This window comes from Pogona vitticeps, chromosome 3 (assembly GCF_051106095.1).
Source record: "Pogona vitticeps strain Pit_001003342236 chromosome 3, PviZW2.1, whole genome shotgun sequence".
Lineage (NCBI taxonomy): Eukaryota > Metazoa > Chordata > Lepidosauria > Squamata > Agamidae > Pogona > Pogona vitticeps.
In genome coordinates, this window is record NC_135785.1 from 154,022,639 (window position 1) to 154,042,466 (window position 19,828).

The 19,828-nt window shown below is 40.8% G+C and overlaps 1 non-coding gene across 1 annotated transcript; it reads left to right on the forward strand.

The window, feature by feature from the left end:
* The first annotated feature begins 10,573 nt into the window (after positions 1-10,573).
* LOC140706305 (U1 spliceosomal RNA) lies at positions 10,574-10,739 on the forward strand. The gene has a single exon (XR_012085945.2). It is a non-coding gene; the product is annotated as a U1 spliceosomal RNA (small nuclear RNA).
* Positions 10,740-19,828: the final 9,089 nt, after the last annotated feature.

Genomic DNA, 19,828 nt, shown 5'->3' on the forward strand with positions numbered 1-19,828 from the left:
CTCATTTTCAGAAGCCAAAATGAATTAAAAAGTGATGGACCCAACAAATGAAGGTTCTCAGTCATTTTTTCACAAGTGACTCTTGCAGATGTATGTAAATCAAATAAGCAATCTCCCCCCATCAAACATCAGTGGCCAAGATCAGTTTTCTAAGTACCCTAGAGATAAATCAGCATTGAATCAGAATGTATGTCAGAACTCGAGTGATTTATGAAGCTGTTTACTAAACTATATTGAACTGATTGTGCTCCAGTGGTGCCAGGTATGAGGAAAACTCATGCATGACAAGTAGACAATATTATGTATACTTCCTACTTCGAGGATTTTGCCTTGTGTGACTTTCCAAAATGTGTGTTCTGAGGAAATAGGTTCTTGCTGCTCAAGTATGAGTTTTGAATACTAAAAAGGGGCAGTTTTCATTGTGATTAAAAAAAAGTTTAAAACTCTAGCATTGGATACTGCATTCCAGTGTTAACGGACAACAGGATTATTTTTATTTTGTAATACCCCAATACACTGGACCATTATTTATATATGAAGGTCCTATATATAAATGATGCCCCATTGCTTTGGAAAAAATTCAGAACAAGTTAAAGCAAAAAAAAAATTATGTTGTTATCAAAACAGATATGAAGAGAATCATGACACTCTCTAGGAATTGTTAAGGCATTTCAAATGAGTGGAATTTCCTTTAACATTTCAGAAGCTTGGAATGCTGAAAAGATGAGAAAAGCAAACAAACTTGGCTCCAGTGAGTATCAGTTGGAAAACAAAAGTAGAACTATTGCAAATGGGAAATTTGCTGTATAAAACATATTTATAAATATTCTCATGAGTAACAGGCCACCAGCCTAGTGGGAACCATGAACATAGACAGAAATCATATGTATTTTGAACTTATGAAACCATTGTTCTAAAAGTGGCTTATCTTACAAAAGTGATAACATGCTGGCATGGTCAGAGAAGGGGTTTGTGCCACTCAGCATATAGCATCACCCCCAACCTTGTAAGAGCTTGGTGACTATTATCTTCCATTCCTCTCTGCCAAGTTCAATAAAAGAAGCTAGGTTGTAAAGTCCCTTTATCCAGGTCAGACTGTAGCCCCTGAACTGTGGATGGGAGAGCACACCATCCTCACAGCATCTGGCCTCAGGTAAACATATTCAGTTAGAAACATATTCAGGTAGATCTCAGTGTATGACAGAATTTGTTTGCTTCCTTTTATTATAGTGTATCCTTTTATTATTGCATGATGGCGCTGTGGGTAAAACCGCAGAATCCTCTGTGCTGCAAGGTCGGAAGACCAGCAGTCACAAGATTGAATCCATGTGACAGAGTGAGCTCCCGTCACTTGTCCCAGCTCCTGCCAACCTAGCAGTTCGAAAGCATGTAAAAATGCAAGTAGATGAATAGGTACCACCACGGTGGGAAGGTAACGGTGTTCCGTGTCTAGTCGCACTGGCCACGTGACCATGGAAACTCTTCAGACAAACTCCGGCTCTATGGCTTGGAAATGGGGATTAGCACTGCCCCCTAGAGTTGGAAATGACTGAACAATTTGTCAAGGGGAACCTTTACCTTTACCTTTATTATGCTATATCGTGCTGCATCTCTGTCAACCATCATTCTTCTCCATTAATGGCTGTTCATTTTCATCAGGGCTCGAGGAAATATATGAAATCCAAACATCTAATTAGCCAGGCTCTCAACACCAGTTGTTGAAGAACATGAGCATTCATATTCTATTTGTGAGCTGCCTGTTTGTAGATGAATGAGAAGAGAACCTTTGCATTATATAGCTATGGCATGATACAATATGATTCTTCTCACAGCTTTCATTCCACTTTGAAAATGAAAATACATCCCTTGTAGACAAAACTATTAAGGCAATTGTTCACACAAAAAATCCAAGCAGCTACCACTATTTCTTCTATACTTTTCTTAAAGAATATAAATTAATGGAATATTTGTGATAAATGACGGGTCTTTGGTAAATATTCCTGTGATCGGGTTCAGTTTCATATTTTGACAACTCCTCATTTTGCATGGAAAATATCACAGGAGATGTTTTCTTAACTTTAACATTTTTGTCTTTATTGCTTATACAATGAACAACACTGATCATAATCGGGTCAAAACAACTTAACTCAGGCAATAAGCCATAACTATCCGATGTGAACTCCCACCCAAAGTCAGTTAAACTCACAGGGGTGCTGGGCCAAACTTCTCTGCGTTGGTGGGTTTCTGGAGGGATGCACTCCTTGCTGTGCAAATAGTGCCGCAGCATGGGTGCCGGGCCCAATCCCCTTCAAGTGGAGGAGTATTAAATCTTGAATCTGTTCTTATCACCTGTTGTCTTCTCCCCTTTCCCTTGGGGAACACGATCACTGACCACTCTAAGGTTTCATATTTTGATTCTCCTGGCTCTTTAACCGGGGGATCCGGGAGCAGACCCCCTAGCTCTAAGGTTTCATATTTTGATTCTCCTGACTCTTTAAGTGAGGGATCCGGGAGCAAACCCCCTAGCTTGAGATTTGGAAAGTCCCTCAGCAACTCTTGGGTTTTCACTCTCTCATACTCTCACAATCTCTCTAGCTCTCTTTTGCATCTCCACATGTCCAATTCCACCTAAAACCACTGCTTGCCTTGTCTACTTATACTCTCCTGCCAGACTGACAGTTCTTGCTCCTCCCCCTTCCGACTCCCGCTCTCCTCTATCAGACATATTTCCACCTTCCCCTTTCTTTCGACTCTCTCTCTCTCCCCGTCCTTAGTCATGTTTTCCCTTGAGTCCGACTCTACACCAATACTCTCCTGTTCCACTCCTCCCACTACACCCTCTGCCTTGTAAGATAGCACACTCTCCTTCGGACCTCCTTCACAATTCCATTAACTTAAATTCTTTATTTTCTCTTCTTTCACCAGTCTCCAATCCATAAGAAGACCTCTTTCCATATCACACAACTTTTAAGATTGCTTAGCAATCTTCTGAAAGAGAAGTAAACAATACCCACCAGACCATCACTATACATATAGTGAGGGTGGAGAGGATGCTTTAAATCAACTGAAATTAATTACTTCCAGTGCCCCAATTTGACTTATGCTAGCACTATGTTATGCAATAGGATTTTGCCCAGTGAGTCAAGTCTTTCTCTCCTTCTCAAGGCGCACAACAATTTAAGGTCATCATATATCCTGGTCAGGGAGGTTTTGCCCATGAGGTTTTTATGCAGTCTGATAGACTGGCTTGGATGGTACCAAATGTTGCCTCTTCCCAGTTCTGTTTAAATAAATGTGGCTTCAGTTAAATCCATTCTAGTGTATTGCCTCTTTATTGACTCCTTCATCCACAAAAGATCTCAGTAATAGGTACAGATATAGAACAAAATATGTTTCTGTAAATATCTTCAGACATAATTGAATCCTATCCTGAATGCTGCTGGGCAAGGTAGCCTGTTCCTAATAATCACAATAGAGAGAGATTGAATCTTCATCTGAATGCTGAACTGGCACAAAGAAGCAGCAGAGAAAGATTTCAGAGACACATTGGTAGTCATCAGAAAAAAATGATAAAGAAGGGATTGTTTTTAAATTTTTTACTAGTAACATTTTAGACGGCACATTCCATAATTCTCTGTTCTTGGTGTTTCCCCTTACAGACACTTAAATGTGGCTCAACTAGAAGACTTTGAGGTCTAGCTTTGTCCAAGTCTCATGGTGCAGTGGTTAAACTGCTGTACTGCAGCCAAAACTGTACTCACAACCCGGGGTTCAATCCCAGCTAGCCAGCTCAAGGTTGACTCAGCCTTCTATCCTTCCGAGGTCGGTAAAATGAGTACCCATCCCTCGGGGGGGGGGGAATGTGTAGCCTGCATAATTAACTTGTAAACTGCCCAGAGAGTGCTTGAAGCACTATGGGGCGGTATATAAGCAGCATGCTTTGCTTTTATTCCTGCTCCTGTGCTGCCTGGGAGCTTTCTTCCTGAATAGGAAGCAAGGTGGATCTAGGCCTAACTAGCTTCATGTTCACTCCAGCTTTCTTCAGGTTAAGAAAGAAACCTCCCAGCTAGCATTGGGGCTGGAACAGTATGCTTGGGCAAAGCTAGGCATAACTAAGCCACCCTCGGGACCAGGTAACCAAATACATCCTTTTAATCTCTTTTCACCCTATTTCCACTCCAAAAATACATTTATTCTTCTGCTGGCTTATGCCCTCTCCCTTTCACAGAAACATAGTTCTAATATGGATGTCATACCTCTTTGAAATCATTATATTTTGTCATTCCCCTTCTTACTTTTATTTCACATGTTAGTTTATCATTTCTCACTGAACTCCACATTTATCCGTACCAGTCTTCAAGATTGATTTTTTGCCAGTCTTTTCCATTTTTTTTTTTTTTGCAGCGCTGGAGAGTTCTGAAATAGCCAGCAATGAGTCCAGATCTTAATCCCATAGAAGACCCATGGAAAGATTCAAAACAGCAGTTGGGAGAAGGCAACCTTCAAATCTGAAGGCCCTGGAGCAGTTTGCAAAAGAAGAGTGGTCCAAAATTCCAGTAGATAGGTGTAAGAAACTCATTCATGGTTACAGGAAGCAATTGATTTCAGTTATTTTTTTTTCCAAAGGGGGTGCTACCAAATATTAAGTTAAAGGTGCCAATAATTTTGGCCAGTGCATTTGTGGATTTCTGTGTGGGATTGTATCAGATTTGACTTTTCTTCTCTGTTTTATTATTATTATTATTATTACTGTTCCAACACAAACCAAGGAAACAAAAATTTACAAAAACATTTGCAACTGCAACAATTTTCTGAGAGAAGTGTTGCATTATCTTACAAAATTGCAAAGGTGCCAATATTTTTGGCCATGACTGTAGGTCCTATTGGTGTCAATAGGTCTGTTTTAAGTTTAACCAATACTGGAATTGGATCTGTGTCTTCATTCTTCTTACACTTCCATGAAAATCCTGCAAAAAGCCAAACATTTACATAAATAGTTTGCCAATATGGGTCTATGATCATCTTATGTCCTTTGATCCACTGAAACATACAGTAGTTTCACTCTCCGCAGCTACAGACAGCTACCAAGGGAGTGATTATAGTTCAATATAGATCAAATTAAACACAACCAAATATACAAACTTAGTGCTGTAAGAATGTAAAGATGTACTCTCATGGGGTTTGGCTTCAATTGGGTCAGTAAATTATTTATTAGTGCTTTTTGTTCCTGTCACAAGCTTTACTCACAAATGCCCCAGGACTTGTGAAAGTGGCATCAATAATAAATATCACAAATACACAAACTAACAGAATGAGAATACAAGAAGAAGAGTAATAAAGAGCTTTTTTTAACCATCCAGGGCTAAAGTCAACCTAGTCTAATCCATTTGCTAAGCTGTGGTTTTGAAGTAATTGTTTAGCTAAAGAAATCAGTAGAAAAGGTAGGCTTTGTACCACATCGTAACTGTTGATGTATGGCTATGTCATTTGATCAGTCACTTGTAGCTCTTCATTAATCACCTAATATTTCAGCATACTGAAATACATTGGAAAAGCAGTGTCACATACTGTATAGTGGTAAGAGACTGAAACGTTTTAAAACGTGCCCAACTGTTCTAATGTTAATTCACCTTTTTGAAAAGTATTTTCAGAGCTGAGAAGAAATAGCAGATACCAAAATGTCTAGAAACAGGGACTTTGTGTTTAGACCATATTTTTAGATAATCTTTCCTCCTACTGTTCCCTGTAATCAGAGAGAACAAAACTGTTACAAAATAGTCAGAGATGCTTATATATAGTAATCTTGAGTAGTTGGTTTCTATTGCTTATTTGTATTGAATTATTCACTGTTCAAATACCTCATAAACATTTATTAGCTAAATATGTATGAACCCTGCCTTGAAAGTGAACATATTACTATATAAAATGACCTGAAATTGTTTGGACAAAAATAATTTGTATCAGAAAGCATATTTCGAGTCATGCATCAGCAATGGAAAGAGAGAGAGAGAGAGAGAGAGAAGAAAAAAGGAGGTGATAGTTTTCATTAAAAACAAGCCACATGATCCCTGTGCACATAAGTTATTACAGCAAAATGTGACTGAAATTCCTGTTATTACATTAAAATGTGACTACAACAGCTTCAGGTATGGTTGAATGAAGAGTTATGTGCATGAGGCTCATGAGCTGTACTCTGTCCAAGAGTTGCACACCTTCCAGTCTCTTACTCTCTAGGAAGATGTGGGGGAGAGGGTCTTCATCTCATAGCAAGTGTTCTCTGTGTCAGTTTTTACTTTCAGGTACAGTGATGTTTTCACAGGAAGCCCAGAAATTTCACTGATGCAGATAGACGTCTTGATGGGGAATCAAGTGATTCCTCCAAAAATGTCTGTTGAAATATCCAGCCTTCTTGATTACCTCAAGACTAAAAGTATCCTTGAGCAATCTTTGCAAGAATTGTAGGTGGGGCAAATTTCTGTTTTAGTGCATTTTTAAATTCTAAAACTTGACATGGTGTATGGCCTATGGGCTATGAAAATAAATTTGAAATGTGAACCTTGATGGGGAGTCTCGGTGAGATGAGACTCAGAAAATCAAGAACAACGAATTTAGTGAGTCTTATAAAAACGTGCAGAACTAGTACTTGCATCCTTTCCAATGTAAAAACATCAGTAAGGAAATGGAAAGAATAAGTGACACAATCCAAGTTAGGACTGCCGCCCCAATGTCAAACAGCCTGTTGATCTTTCACGCCTACTTGACAGACGAGTACACTATATCCCTTTCCATGCTGAGAACAGGTATGTTATTGAACTTGACCAACTGGTGAGAAGTTTACTTTTTTTAAAAAAATATAACATCTTGTCAGAAGCCCCATATTTCTCCACAGGTGAGATAGAAACATGTTGGGACAGATTTACCTGGAGAACGGAATACACTGGCTCCACCACCTCCATTATTAATTACCTTTAAAACAGTGTTTCAGGGGAGGAGAGGTTCTTCTAAATGTAGAGTCCCTCCCTGTGAGCCAGAACTTGGATTTCCCAAGATACTTGTTCCCTTGATATTCAAAAGTTCCATGCTTTTGATCTCCTTTTTATGTTTTTAAGGTTTACTTTAAATGAAAGAGTGGGCAACATTAACAGTTGAGACAGTGTTTAATTTACTGGTAGGTTTCTTGAGAGCTGCAACATTTAGAGGTTAGAACTCATGCCTTGTTTCAGGAAAGCATTGTGAACTCTCTTTTCCAACCATCTCTGCCAACACTCTGAAATAGTAATTGTAGTCTTATGTACTCTGGTACTACATTTGCTGAGAGAATTGAAGACATTACACATTTATGTAAATGTTTGGTATTTCTGAATAGCAGGCCTAGGACTATACTAATTTACTAAATGACTAACTGATGAAAATGATTGTATACAGGCTTGATTCTCTTCAAACAATATCACAGTGAATGATGGTTTTGTAAATATGCAATCTTCCCAGGAACAGTAAAGGAGATCATTAACAAGAGTTGTGAGTATTTACCAGCTAGAGAAAAATATTAAATTAGCACACTGCTGCCAGGTTACATGAGTGTTACCACAGAGCTGCAGGTGAATTCTTGCTGCCAAATCTGATTGTTCAGTCTTAAAATGCTAAATGCTGAGAATTACCTTAGAACAATAAGGAGGATTAGTATGTAGGTCACAGGTAAATACACAAAGTGTATTACAGTGAATGTGACTAATTATTGAGTAACTGAAGTCATAATGTGAAAGCTGAGCTGCACATTATTTTTTGATAAATTTCAGCTCAAAAATAGGGTTGCAGGCATGTATGAAAATTCCCTGAACTGATTTATTTCAGTGTCACAATCTGTTTTGTGGTTCTAGCAGCAGTGACTTTACTAGTGGTTCAGTTCTTTGGTAGCCACCATCTTTTATTACACTTAAGAGAAAAGCTGGTGGATATGTAACACTCTAGATGTTCCTTAACTCCCATCCATATTATTAAGCATAATCAAGAGTGAAGAATGAAGGAAACTATCATCTACCAACATTTTGAAGGGCACATGTTCCTCACTCCTGCCCTGCCCATGGGCAGGGTGCACTGACCACACTCTTACTTGTCTCCAAAGTGACATAATATGTATGGCACACAATCCTTTAACAATGTAGTATGTCTGATCTGGCACAAAGCTCTAGTTTAATTTTTTCAAAAGTCTCAACACAGGCCAAGCAGGAGAAACTAGCCCAAGAGCTCTTGATTTTTTGCTAAATTGCTGGATACTCTGCTGAAATACATCATCGTTAAACAAAAGCTTCCTGTACAAATATATATCTTACACAGCCATGGAGAGATACTCTAAGTGTACATAATTCCTGTATGGCAGGGATGCTGGCACTTTTTTCCCCACTCTTTGGGCCTTGGCATCAACATATACATCTAGATTGAGGGCTTTAGGCTGGATTGTGCCCCTTGCTCTGAGGTTACATGGTGAAGCTATCTCACTGAAGCTAGGGCTGTTTAGGAACTCAAGTATGCCATCTTGACTTACATAAGGGAGAAAAAGACAGGATATGAACATAAAAAGTAAATAAATAAATGCTAGTTATTAACAAATGAATTCAAATTCTTATTAGAAGATAGCAGAAAATGGGAAAACAGGGAAAAAAAGAAAAAACAATGACTGTGGTATTCCACAGATACTTTCTTTGTAAAAAACAAAAACAAAACAGACTGTCTATATATATCCTTCACAATTGTAGGAATCTAAGCTGGCAACACCCCAAAGCTATCTAACTTTTAAACAGTTCTCAGGAAAAAATGGCAAGTAGAGGGCCTTGTACATTCTTTGTCTTGGGTAGCAATCATTTATAATTCCAATCAATGAAGATGTATCCAAGATCAAAATCATTAATGCCACAGCAGAGGGCTGATTATTATGACAAACAGATACCTAAACAATCAGTTTGTCTAATTTCAATTCCTGGAAGCTTTGCTTTAAAATATATTGCAGTTGGTTAAAAGTCTCTTGTAATGGCTGGGTAAGTCAGGATGGCTTTACTTTCTTTTTGCCTGTAAAAACATACACTCAGAATATCCCTTTCCCCTTTCTCTTGAAATGCTTCTTGTTTATATTTTATGAAGTGTGACCATTCACATATGTTTTCTGGTAAAGACGTTGACTCTGGAAAACACATGAAGGCAGCCTTCTCTCGGTTTTTAGTATTGTTTGGAGTATCCCATTGCCTCTCAAGATGCATAATAAGGCTTTATTCAAAGAATAAGCCACAGGGTCAACAGAAAAGACAACAGTAGGTGGAACTGAGGAAGAAAAGAAAATGGCAGGGACTGTGACCCTGTCAGCAGAATGTCAAGCATGACATGAGTCTGCTGACCTGGCTTCTAAATCTGTCATGGCTTCTGCCACATGTTGAATTTGGACAATTACTGATGCCAATTGCTGATCTTTACAGAACTCTGGAGAATGTCCCCAACTTCATTTGTCCCCTAACCCGGGTTTTTAAACATTTGCCACACATTTCACAAATATTTATAAAATTGCCTTTTTGTCAGGTTCAACTGCCTGTCTAACTTGGTCCTCTCAGACCTCAGAAGGATACCATGGTTGATGATATTGACAGGGGCTCAGAGGTCCAGCAGACCCAACAGGGACACACTCTCCCTGTCCAGTTCCCTATGTAGGTAATCCACCAAGGTTACCAAACCTGTCTCTGTTCCATAATCAGGCCTGTAGCCAGACTGAAAATGATCTAGATAATCCACTTAATCCAGGAACCTCTGGAGATGAGACATCACAACATATTCCAAGACCTTGCCCAAAAGTGGAATACTGGAAACTAGCAGATAATTATCTAGTACAGTAGGATTCATAGAGGGCTTTTTAAACAGAGATCTTACTACTGCCTCCTATAGGCATTCTGGTATTCTCTTCATTGCAAGAAGGCATTAACTATCTTTCTAATCCATTCAACCAGTTCCCCTCTGACTGCTTTTATAAACCAGGAAAGGTCCAGCACATATGTGATGGATTTCACCTCTCCAAATGTTCTGCCCACATCATCTGGCTGCACCAACTAAAACTTATCCAGTATAACAAGCAGGGGCCATCTCTACAGATGACAGCTTTATTATCCTTTATATATATTGGGAAAAACCACAGCTGTTTGGGGCTTTAGTTTGCATATCTTTAGTTTGCAAAGCATAAAGCTGCCATCTGTAGAGAGTTGCTGTAGCCTCCAGCTAACTTCTCTGCAGAAGGTGAACACAAAGAGACTCCTCCTTTCTGCTTTGCTTCTCCAATAGAGAAGCCATCTGGGTGATGTAAGCAGGCAGATGCAGTCAGGTATTTTAATGCTTACGCACTAGAGGATTGTGGGAGGAACACCCAGCCCCTGATGGGGGTCCCGTGGGGCACCCCAAAACACTGAGGAGCTCTCTTGGCCTCTGGCAGGACTGGGGCTGTGCAGCCCTGTTCTGAGTGGGATGTGTGGCTGGGGGGTCACCATGCCTTGGGGGGGCAGGGTGTGGGAGGGGGCAGGAGGCACAGGGACCACTCCAGCTCATACTTACCTGGCAGGGGAGATGCCATGATCATGAAGGTGGTTTTCTCAGGTTGAGGCTCACCCATTGCACTTCGGGTATGCTGATCCCTATGATTTCCCCAAATGTGGGAAACGTGACTGCATAATTTGTGATAGTGGTAGACTGTGTGCTTCCCCATGGTCTTTCTAGAATCAGTTTGATCTCTTTCCCCCTCACCAGGACCCACTGCAAAGGCAGTGAGTTCTGGTGATGTCTTGCATTGCATCCCCCATCTTTTTCTCCCCAGCAGCAGAGGAAGAGGGCAAAAGGAGTCACCATGATCAGGAGCCAGGGGACTGCTTTGAGTCCTTTTGCCATCTTCCTTTGCTGCTGGGGAGAGAAAGATGGGGAATGCCATCCAAGACTGAGAGCCACTGCATTTCCAAAGGCAGTGCAGGTGAGGGGATCACTTTTCCCCACGCTGCTTTTGCACAGGTGGTGTCGGTGACTTGGAGCCAGCATTCCCCCTCTTTCTCTCCCCAGCAGCATGGGAAGAGAACTATTTGGTTCAGAATATTTTTTTCTATTTTCCTCCCCTAAAAATTATGTGTGTCTTATAGTCAGGTGCATCTTATGGAGCGAAAAATACAGTAAATCAGAATGAATCTGAGAGACTTTCTCTGAAAAGTGTCATGCAGAATCTTCACAGCGGGCTGCTGCAGCATTTATGTACATTTTTGGGAAACATAAGAAATCATAGGTCATTTCAAATTAAAATATACTGTAGGGGGTGCAGAAATTTTGTTTGTTTCTTACCCTAACTCTGGAATATAAGCATATTTGTTTGTGTGAAATAGAAGCAGTGTGTGTGGGGGAGAGAGAGAAATTGAGAGAGACAATGTGCTTTAAAGGAGGATCATGTTCAACTCCATTGACCAGTTATGTACATCTGTCAAGCATGAAACAGTATTGCTGAGGAGAGACTATCTAAGAAATGAGCAATAGCGTAAAATAAAACCCTAACATTTCTGAAAGCAATTAATTGCAGACTGCAGGGACGTAAGTAACAGCAAAGCCATGAGACAAATAGATAAGGCAGGAAATTAGAATCCTCAGTTTTAACTATGTAGTTAAAAAAAACAGGCACAATGAAATTATCACAAACAGCTGTAACAGTTTAATATTGGGTTTCTTCATTTAGCCCAGATATTTCTTCAAAGAAGAACTCTTGTTAAAGCTGCAGTGTTCATAATGTTTCAGTAAATGTCTACTTTATGTCTATTCAATAAATAAACACCTATTGATGTTGGAGGTATTGAAATACATGCTAGGGGGGGGGCAAGGGGAAGATTAAAAAGGAAAAGGGAGTCTGGCAATAGCAGAATATTAGGTCGCACTAAAACAGACCATATACATGCATAGGGAGGAGGTGTTCATTTAGTGAGTGGTGCTGATCATACTAATTCAAGATAAGCAGGGACTGATTTCTCTGACCCGCCTCTGCCCCCATTTCTTAAGACAGCTATTTTATTGGCTTCTTTTCTCCCATTTACTGAAGTCATGCAACACAGCAGGGGTTTCATTAAGTCAGAGCAAAGACGTTTTGCTGTCCATATAGTTCAACACAATGCCACAGGTACATGTTTGAAGCATTGCTCCATTTATCCAGTCCAATGAGAAAGGTTGTGCTGGTTATTTCATATTTAGTACTCATGGAGGTAGCACAATATTGTGCATGATTTTTTCTTCTAGCTTGTAAGCACTGAACAGCTGTATGGAAAACATGTTTTGTGGCAGCAGCTCAGCTGTCTAGTAGGCAAAAACTATGTGTAAGAATGTGCATGTGAAAGAGAGGGAAGAGAGAAAAGGAAGGCGGGAGAGAGAAACAAACAAACAAACAAAAATCCTGTTGTTTAGCATAGTAAGTGACACTAGAGTAGGTCCACTGATTGTATCAGTGTAGATTTAGTGAGTCAACTTTTCTGTAAGTTCCACTGATTGAAACAGGGCTATTATAGTTGCAATTTATTACACGGAAATAAGTCACAACTAGCATAGGCCCATTTGACTCAATGGAGTTGAATCACCAAATCCACACTGATTCAATGAGTCTGTTCAAGTGTGCCTTATTAAACTAAGCAACAAGATTTCAGCCATTGATCTTGTTTTTCCTGTGTCTTTGTGCACACACACATTTGTGAATGAGAGTAATTTTATTATTTATTTATTTAAAACATTTATATGCCATCTTTCTCTTGAAGGATCCAAGGCAGCTTACAGTATTAAAAGAAACAAAGTTAAAAGGCAAATAATAAATTATTACAATATTTTGAAAGCATTAAACAAACATCACATTGAAAATTATAATAAGTACAATATTTAAAACATAAGAAAAACAGAATAAAATGCTCCCTTAAAAAATCCCCTTGGCTAACCAGACATTTAAAGGAAAGCCTGTCTGAAGAGAAAGGTCTTTGCTTCCTTGTGGAAGGACATTAAAAATGGGTCCAACCTGGCTTCCTGTGGGAGGGAATTGCGGCATCTGGGAGCAGTGACAGAGAAGCAATTGCAGCAAAGGCTGTATGTCAACATTGTGGGCATTTTCATTTTGGGATCAAGTGTGTGATAAACGTTTTCCCCTTGTCTAAAAGCAACAGTTTACAGATGGAGAACAGAAAAATAAATGTTAAAACTGGCAAAGTCTAAACATTTTTAAGTCATTGCCTTTCAAGCTGCTGAAGGTCATGTCAAACTTACATTTATTTATTTATTTATTTATTTATTTATTTATTTATTTATTTATTTATTTATTTATTTATTTATTTATTTATTTCCCACCTATCTGGTAGGTTAAGACCACTCTAGGCCGCTAACAGCATAAAATAGTACAATAAATATATATAAAACTATTTTACATAAAAATAGACATAATAGAATAGACAAATAGAAGGGAGAAAGAGGGCATCAGGGATTGATTGGAGGGAAGGCCTGCCAAAACATGCATGTTTTAAGTTGATTTTTAAAGATACTCAGCGAGGGAGCCACACGAATCTCAGGAGGTAGGTTGTTCCAGAGGCGAGGAGCCACCACCGAGAAGGCCCTATTTCTTGTCTTTTCCTTCTGGGCCTCCCTCGGCGTTAGGCTCCTTAGCCTCAATTCTTGGCTCGCATGAGTGACACGGGTAGATCTTGGTGGGAGTAGGCGTTCCACCAGGTATCGAGACCCTCAACCGTTTAGGGCTTTGTACGTCAGCATCAACACTTTGAAGTTGATGCGGAAGCGGATGGGCAGCCAATGCAATGTGGTCAGAGTGGGAGAAATATGCTGCTATTTTTTCACTCCATTAAGTAGTCCGGCGGCCGCATTCTGCACCACCTGAAGTTTCCACAGCAGCCTCAAAGGCAGCCCCATGTAGAGCACATTACAGTGATCTAATCTTGAGATTACAAGCGCATGCACCAAGGAAGTGAGCGCCCCAACATCGAGATAGGACCGCAGTTGGGCTATCCGCCTAAGATGAAAAAAGGCGGTACAGACCACCGACGCCACCTGAGTTTCCATAATGAGTGTCGGGTCCAGATGGATCCCCAAGCTGCGGACCCCATCCTTGGCGGGAAGGGTCACCCCCCAAAAAAAGAGATGGAGTTTCCCAGTCCCCCAGCTGTGGGGGCGCCCACCCTCAGTACCTCCGTCTTGTCCGGGTTCAGCCTCAGCCCGTACTTCTGCATCCATTGCAGTACAGTCCCCAGGCAGCACTGTAGGGGCAGAACGGCATCTCCTGCAGTTGGTGAAAAGGAGATGTAGAGCTGGGTGTCGTCAGCCTACTGATGACACAATGCTCCAAACCCCCTGATGACCCCACCCAGCGGCCTCATATAGATGCTGAACAGCATTGGGGAGATAATCGACCCCTGTGGAACCCCACAATTGAGACTCTGCGGGGCCGAAAGACTCTCCCCAAGCTGTACTCTCTGGGGGTGGTCCTCCAAGAAGGAATGGAGCCAGGCCAATGCCAGGCCACCAATTCTGAACTCAGAGAGCCTCCCCAGGAGGATACCGTGGTCAATGGTATCAAAGGCCGCTGAGATGTCGAGGAGACCAGCAGAGACACTTTGCCCCTCCCTCAATAGGTCATCACACAGGGCAACCAATGCCGTTTCTGTACCATGGCACGGCCTGAAGCCCGAGTGAAATGGATCCAGGGCATTCGTTTCATCCAGTGCGCTTAAAGCTGGATGGCCACCACCCTCTCGACCACCTTGTTTAAGAAAGAAACATTGGCGACGGGCCTATAGTTGCCAATTTCGTCCGTCGCCAAACTTGGTTTCTTCCTAATGGGCCTAATGAGTGTCTCCTTGAGGGCAGAAGGAAACCTGCCCTCAAGGAAAGACCCATTGATTATTACAGTGGCTCATTCTGTTTTTGTAGGCCTGGCTGCTTTGATCAGCCAGGCTGGGCAAGGCTCAAGGGAGGAGGTGGTGGCATGGCAGCGATCAAGTGCCCTGGCCACAGAATCAGGCATAACAGGCTGAAAGGAGTCAAAAGTTACCGGGCAAGACAGCACTGGACATCTCTGCTCGACTCACTGTGTTCAAAAAAGGAGAGAGATCCCAGCGGATGGCCTCCACTTTAGATTTAAAAAATGCTGCAAATTGGTCCGGTGAGAAACTAGGGGGAGGCCCGTCACTCGGACCAATTCCGGATAGGTCGCACACTATACGGAATAACTCTGCCTGCTGGTTGGATGCTTCGCTTATCCGGTTAGCGAAGTATGCTCGACTGGCAGCCTTTACCTTAGCCAGGTAAAGGTTAGTAGCGACCTTGACAGCTATCCAATTATAATCCATCGGGTCCTTTCACCATTTGTGCTCTATCCATCTCCTAAATCTCTTCAACGGCTGGAGGTCCTGGTTAAACCAGGGCGCCGGGCGGGCTCTGCGCTGGAGAGGGCATTTAGGTGCGATCGTGTCTACAGCCCTAGCCGCAGCGGCGAACCAGCCATCAGCCAGAGCCTCGACAGGAGAGCCAGCCAGGTCAGCCATAACACCTCTCATAGCATCCTGGAATCCAGCCGGATCCAGTAGCCTTCGAGGGCAGATCATAACAATAGGCCCCTGCTCCCTGTGAGGGGGGAGAGCCATTTTGAGGGCACATTTTATTAGGTGGTGATCTGACCATGACAAGGGTACCGACTCAAGGTCAGTCACCGTCAGACCACTCTCGCTCCCACTGGAGGAAAAAAACAGGTCAAGTGTGTGGCTGCCCACATAGGTGGGGCCGTTGACATGTTGGGACATGTTCAAGAAGGCCATGGTCTCCAAGAACTCAAGAGCTGGCCCGGAAGTCTCTGCCCCCGCATGCACATTGAAATCTCCCAAAACCAATAGCTACAGGGATCCCAACAGTGTCACGGAGACAGAGTCTACCAGCTCTGGTAGGGAAATGGCTGGGTTGCAGAAAGCACAGTAACCCAGCAAGATCCCAATACCATCCCTGGCCCCGACCGACACGTGGAGGGCCTCAAGACCCGGCTTTACCACCGAGGAGCGCCTAGTAACCTCCAAGATGGATTTGTAAACAATGGCTACTCCCCCCCGGCCCTCCAATCTTCCCTGGTGTTGGACAGCATAACTGGGCGGACAGATGAGTGCTGGGGGGACCCCCCTCTCCGCCAATCCATGCCTTGGTTATGCATGCCAGGTCTGCATCCTCCTCCAGGATAAGATTGTGAATTACCTGGGCCTTATTAGATACAGACCTGGCATTCAACAACACCAGGTGTAGAGTGGAAGGCTGGCTGGTCTGGCTACCTCGATACTGGGGGTTGATCACAGTCTCAGAACAATGAACAGCCTTCAAGCATCTGTTCATCGGTCTTCTGACATGAGTAGGGACTGTGCCAATGCCATATCTCCCCCTACCTGTGATCACAGAGATGTTTTGGGGCCCCTCGCTGGGAGGGCAAGCCTTCCATTCCATATCAAAAAAGGGGAGAGGGGAAAGGAGGGGGAGGGAAGAGAAGAAGAAAGAGAAAAAAGAAAAAAATTAACTTAATACAAATTAAATAACAAAACCCAAATGCAGTGTAAAAATATATCTAAATAGCATACATAAAGTGAGCATACATATACCAAATACAGTGTATGAGCCATTGATTGATTGATTGATTGATTGATTGATTGAGTGATTGAGTGAGTAAGTGAGTGAGTGAGTGAGTGATTTGATTTGATTTGATTTTTACACTGCCCATCTGGCAGCCAAGGCCACTTCTTACCCTTTCTGCCTCAGAATCCAAATGACACATGTTCAAGTCTTCTGTGCCGCCAAGTTCCAAGCTATCCGTTGAGCTATCTTCTGAGTTGAATCATAAAAGTTACTCCCCTACTCCTAGTTCTAGTCGCAGTGGTGGTCATCCAGCAGGACACACTTCTGAGTCCCTACAATAATATTGTTTACAAGAAAACAAAGCATCTTCTGGCATCATGTCTTGAGTTGGCAGAGATGTGTGTGTTTGTCTTAACTATACTGTACATATATACATGCATATGCACTGTGGTGGAGGGTAGGTTAAAAGATTAGAGAAAAATGAATTGTAGTTAAATGCAGATAATAGCAATTTTGATAAAGCTTACATGTATGAAAAAAAATCATTACATGAACTAATCACAAACACACATGTAGAACTCATAAAGTAAAACCTAATGGGATAAAAACTTGTTGCCCTGACTCAGGCCACAGAGGATAGGATTGAAATCCTTAATCAATTTCATGCTGGGATGCATGTTTGAAAGGAAAACATACTCGTCTTGTTCATCTCTCAGAAAAGCAGAGCCAGGCAGATCTGCTGTGGTTTTAATACACTAAGCACATTGCTGGACTAATACATGATTCTATGTGTTTTATATCCCTGGTTCTTCCCTTCTCATACAGATATTGATCACTTTACCTGTGTTTATATCTTTTTTAAAAATCTTTTTTTAAAATCTTGTCCTCAGGTGGAGTCCTTGGTAACTACTTCAGATGACACATGGGGTCAGGAGACTCTCTGAAAGGATTATTTATGATTCAGGGGCAACCTCTGCAGAGCAATAACCACCATAAAAAAACCTCCACCTGCCTCTTCTTATTCTATTTTATGTTTTTATAAGTAATGAAAAAAAAATCTGAAACATGTGCTTTCTGTCAATTTTCCTCAGGTTTACCTACTTGCAAACATATCTCTTATTCTAGAAACCCGCTTTCCCCCAATATTCTTGTGCTGTTTGGTTCTCTGCCGCCATGGGTGTCTTTTCTTGTCTCAGTGTCCTTCCTCTGTGTCACAGGGAAGATAATTATATCTGATGATAAGTTACATCTGAGAATATGAAATGGGATGAGGGAAAACATTCTGCTGCTGCCTCTAGCTGGGTTTGGCTTTGAAAGAGAAGCAAAGTGACAGCAGCGTAAGCTTTCATGAGCACACAGGCACAACAATTCCAACTGTTGATATTCGGTACATTATGAAAAAGACCATTTATCCCTTCCCTGCCCACACACACCTCTTTGATTTTTGTATCCTGATATTATGATTATTGTGAACGTTTGATGAGATAATAAATAAATCTTCTTGAAACAGATTTGCTTCTGATTGCTGGCAAATCCTGGAGAAGAACCATCTGAACCCTACCATCACAATCCCTATACTTTCCATCAACTAAATGAAGACATCATTGTTTGCTTCCCTTGGTGAATGTATACTAGGAATGCAATGAGGACTCAAAACATTTTCTGTGCTGTTTCTGCAATTGTCAGTGTCTTTTTTTGCCAAGACACCTCACTGAAACTTCCCTCAGCATCAGAGAAAATCTGTAGCATTCCATGAAAATGAGCCTATGGTCCCATTTTCTTCTCTCTCCGCTCATTTTCTCCCTGTTTTGTCCATTGTTCTATAATTAGAACGGTGAAGTTTAATGTCCTTTCCCATGATATTGTATAATTCTTATTCTGTGCCAAACTGCAATTTAATTGTGAAAAAACCCCTCCCTTTTATAAATGTCAGATATTGTGCTTTTGTAAGAAGGAACCAAAATGCCATGAAATGTCCTAATATTGCTGCATCATATCGTGCCCACATTGCCAGCAGGAAAAAGGATGCCAAGCTTTTCATAGCAAAGGGTAACTTGATAGTTGACAGCACCAATGACAGCAGTCAAAATGGTTTACAGGACACCCTCTTGTGCTCACTACCTTTCACATTTCCTGAAAAACAGTCATGACAATTGCTTTGCATTTGAGTGAGATGTGGTTTACTGATGAAAAAAGGAGTCCGCTTCTGGGGTTTTCTCTTGTGTGGGGTCCCTTTGCGAATGGAATTAGTATGAGGGGATCATATATTTTTAAAATGCAACAAGAAAAGTATATGAATAGAATCAAACAAAAATAATATTGTTGAAGGGGAAATATATAATGGATAGAGATTTTAAAAACTTAATTAGAAATGCAAGTAAAACAAAAGAGTTGCAGAATATATAAATTGGGAAAATACAGAGAAGTCTAATATATTTGAAAAGAGAAGTTTTTAAATTTAGTAATCAAAATTCAATAACATTGGCTAGAGCCAAAGAAGTTAAAAAAACCATGGAAAATTTATTTGGAATAGTTAAAGATGAAATGAATAAAAAGTGTAATTTGATGAAGTGAAAATTGGAAATCTTTCCATTCTCTCCCCCCCCCCCCCCCCAGTAATTATATACTGGGGAAAAATTTCTTCAGGGATAATTAGAGAATATATTGAAAACAATTTGGGGAATAGACTTCAAAATATGGGGAGATTTAATGGTGCAACCAATTAGAGAAGAACAGATAGAGGAAATTATTAATAAACTAAAAACAGGGACTCCAGGAATTGATGGATTAGGACTGAAGTATTATAAAGCTTTTAGATAAATGTTGGCGCCTAAATTAAATCTCATTTTTAATAAAATAATGGAAGGAAAAAATTCATTATCTTGGAATATTTGTTAATCATATTAATCCCAAAAGCGAATAAAGACCCATCTGACACTGGAGCTTCTAGGCCTATTTCCACAATAAATCGAGATGCCAAGATATTTACAGCATTAGCAAAGAACATGCATAGTTTCATTATTAAATATATTGAAGGAGATTGAAGCAGTTTTCTAATAGGATGTCAAGTGGCAAGTTTGCCTAGGAGAGTATTAAATGTAACAAAAGTAAAACAAAAAGTAAAGAATAATTTTATTGGATATTTTCAAGATATTTGATTGTGTGGAATACCCAAGATAAAAATTATAAT